Raw genomic sequence first — 3,889 nt, 5'->3', positions numbered from 1 at the left:
AACCACTTTGGCGCCTGACGGCGCTTGCCTCACTGCCGCCCGGAGCTGTCATTGGTTGGCTGAAGTAATGACGTAGGCTGACCGGAGACCGTTCCCGCGCCATTCTGGGAAGTGTAGTTTCATTCTCTCTGCAGCAAGAGTTAACACGCCGGCAGTTTTTCACCGGGATACTACAAATACCAGGAGCCGTGGGGAGGGCTGCGCAGGAGAATCTGAAGTGCGGTGCCTCTGTTTATTTGTTGATTTTTGTACAGGGAATGACGGGAATTGTATGCGCCTACGTAACACAACTAGGAAGAACTTTTCACCTGTTCTTACTGCTGTGATTACATTCCCTGGCGTTTGTGAGTCATGGATCTCAATGCTAGGAAAATATCGAATGCTAGAATATCCAGCAAAGTTCGGGCAATTTGAACTTTGCGCGAACTCTTTTAAAACAGAACTCGCTGCTGGAATTATCCTCAGTACCCACTCCTAAAAACATAAATGGGACGTCTGACTGCCTTCCGTGTAACTTAGTTTATATTAAATGTGAAGTGAATATTTTCCATATTAAAAGATGCACAAATACTTCTCAAAAGTATCATATATTATGCAGTCTATCTCGTCGTCATTCTAATGAAACTGATCTATACGTGCAAACTGCATTCGCAAAAAAAAAAGAAAAAAGCAGGGATAAGGGACGGAGCCTTAATATCTAATGGACTGTGCTAATAACTTTATGGTTACTAAATAACCTGTATTACACGTATATAGTCCTGTGAGTTGTCTTTTTCTGCTTTTTGACTCCACCTCGTAAATGTTCACCCGTGATATTCCCTCACTGTTTTTCTCTTAAAAATGTTTGCACTCAGTAAAGCTTGGCTATTATTTTCCACTTGTCTACTATCTTTGTGTTTGGGGGAAATTTGTTTTTAGTTCATAACTTAATGTTAACATTTGTGTATTTCATTGAAGTCGAAATACTTCATGCATTTGTGTTTCCTGCTTCCCCCTCTGCGTACTGAAGACATTTTCACTGCTTCTAATCAGGACACTTACCTGTCATATTCATGAATCTCAAAGAAAATTTATCTCAATCCTAATAACAATTACCTAATTTATTTTCTGTTCTTTTATCTAAAATCCAGTGTCAAATCTACCTCCTCCACCTCCTTCCTGGCTTCTAACTGCTTTTAAGATCTCTGTTTTCACAGTTTCAAAGCAATGAATCTAGGTATGATTCCTCCCTCCCTTCTTTCCTTCCTCCTTCCTTCCATCTCTCCCTAACTTCCTCTTTCCTTAAAAAATTTTTTTTAACTATTTGAGAGCATTCCCGAATCTCAGGATTATTGTCCTGTAACAATTCTAGAAAATTCTCAGCCATTTTATCTTTAGTGTTGCTTATTTCCCATTTTCTTCATTATCTCTTAGAACATCTCTAATACAGATATCTCACTTTATCCTCCATTTCTCCTAATCTTTTTTAGGTGGTTCACCTCAAAATTTTCAAATAGTTTTCATTTTTAGAATATCTGTTCAGTTTTATGTCCGAGCCATTTTCTAATTTTTTCAATACAAATTAAACACAGTCTATATTCGGTGCCTGTTAAATCCAATATTGAAAATTGTATGAGTCTTTTGTGCCACCTGTTATTTCTTCTAGCTTTTGCTCATGGTGCCTCTTTTCTTGTGGCTTGTGATTTTTGATCCTGTACTCATCTTTCTGGAATTATAACTGCGGGGATTCCTTGAGACTTGAGTTGAAAGTGGGTTTTTCTAGATAGTAATACATTTTGCTTTCTGCAAGTTCCTTGGAGGCACCAAAAGCCCTAGGACCATATTAAATTCTTCACTGGAGATTTATGGGATTGCACAGGTAAATTGAATTTGGGCCTAAAGTCCAAATAGCTTTTTATACATTCTCAGGGAAGACTTTTTCTTTCTTTCCTGGGTCCCAAGGTCAAGACAGGCATTTTTCCTTAGTGCATCAGGTGTTTTTCTCATTTACCTTTACATTGGGAATGTAGCCCTTTGGGGCCCCAGATTTTTGTCTCCTAATAAACTCCCCCCTTTAGATGGGCCCTTGGCATTATTTCCTGACCGTGGCAACTACACAGCTATCAAAGCAGGAGCTCTAGGTGTACAGAATTTGGCAGATAATCTTGTAGCAAGAGTCTACATTGGCTCTCATTTTTTTTCTCAGGATATTTTCCTTTTTCTTCCTCCCCTCACCTGCCCTCAAAATTCCTTCATTTCCTACCAGTTCATCAATGTATTTGATTGTTTTTTAACCCAGCATTTTTTGTTGTTTTCAGCAGGTGGCTGATTCAGATAGCTAAAATAGCATTGTGTCAGAAATAGAAGGAATAGAAGTATATCATCTCACTGTAAACTGGGCTTCTTCAGGGAGTTTCTGACTTTCAGAAAAATGAGATACTAGATGGTTCCCAATTCAGTTAATACATATACACATTTCAGAGAAACTAAAAAATAATAAAGCAAAACACTATATATTTAACTTAATGAATGTAATTCGTATTTTTGGACCACATGTCAGCTGCAGAAAATTGTGACAGCTCCTTACATCATTAGGTCATAAAGTAGATACCACTTGGAGTGGCTTCCCACTTATAACCAGTACTGCATTTCTAGGCTGTGCCCCTCATATACAGGGTTGACCATGTCTGTATTACATTATTATGCTTTTTAATTGTAGCTTATTAATTTAACAGGGACAGGCCATAGCTAAGCATATTAGATATACTCTCTTGGAATTTGAAACTGGGAATGAGACTTGGAGAGGGAAGGAATTATAGCAGAATTGCATTAATTGCAGCACAATAAATAACATTATCTGCAAGTTCTCATGAGCACGTTTAGTTTTATCCTTGGTGGTTTTCCCTTCTGTTATTTTTCTCCAACACTGGTTGTATCACCTTGAGAAAGATATTTTAAAACTCCTTGCCTTCATTTCCTGATCAGTATGCTAGAAATAGCAATAGTAAGAAAATCAAAGGAGTTTTAGAGTGAAATGACACTATCCGTGCAAAGCACTTAGGTCACTTCCTGGTAAATGTTAAGATACCATAAATGTCAGCTTCTGTTACCATCACCATTGATATTGTTTAAGTCCCTTTCTACATTGTCCATGTTGCTAATGCTCCTTTTGCTACACTTAGCTTTGTCTTTTGCCCCTGCTTCTTTGAGGCTTTGAGGCTGGCCACCACCTAGAACTCACTAAAGATTTTTTCACCTCCAACTGTTGTACTGCCACTGTCTTTAAGTTCAAAGGGGAAGTGATGCAGGAAAGGCTGTGTAAGAGTACTGCACTGAAAGCTACTGGCTACATATAAGGAATTAAGATGCGGGGAAAGGGTTAAAAATGAATGCAAAATATGATTGTTATTAGAAGTCCAAGAGAAAGGAAAATTTAAATTCTTCATATAGCATGACCTCTGGGGGATGTTTGGCCTTATATCTTTTTTTTTTTTAATTCCTCACCTGAGGACATGTTTCCGTAGATTCTTAGAAATGTGGAGGGAAAGAGAGACATCAGTGTGAGAGAGAAGCATCAATTTGTTGCTTCCAGAATGTACAGCATCAAATCCACAACCTAGGCATGTACCCTGACTGGGAATCAGAACCAGCAACCTTTAGGTATACTGGATGACGCTCCAACCTACTGAGCCATGCAGCCAGGGCAGCCTGATGCCTTAAAGTTCTGTCACTTTCTGTCTTACAAAGAAAACCACCATCTTGAGACCTTGCTTTTGAAGCAGTGAAATAAAATATTTTCTTAACTAATGAATACAACTACTCCCACTGTGGTGGTTACGTGATGATGGCTGCAAGGGAGGACACAGAGGTACAGCACTCTTAGTGTCATGGTGTTGCTTAAGTTGCCTTC

The sequence above is a fragment of the Phyllostomus discolor genome, chromosome 10 (assembly GCF_004126475.2).
Source record: "Phyllostomus discolor isolate MPI-MPIP mPhyDis1 chromosome 10, mPhyDis1.pri.v3, whole genome shotgun sequence".
In the NCBI taxonomy this organism is placed as follows: domain Eukaryota; kingdom Metazoa; phylum Chordata; class Mammalia; order Chiroptera; family Phyllostomidae; genus Phyllostomus; species Phyllostomus discolor.
Note: the sequence above shows the minus strand (reverse complement) of the source record.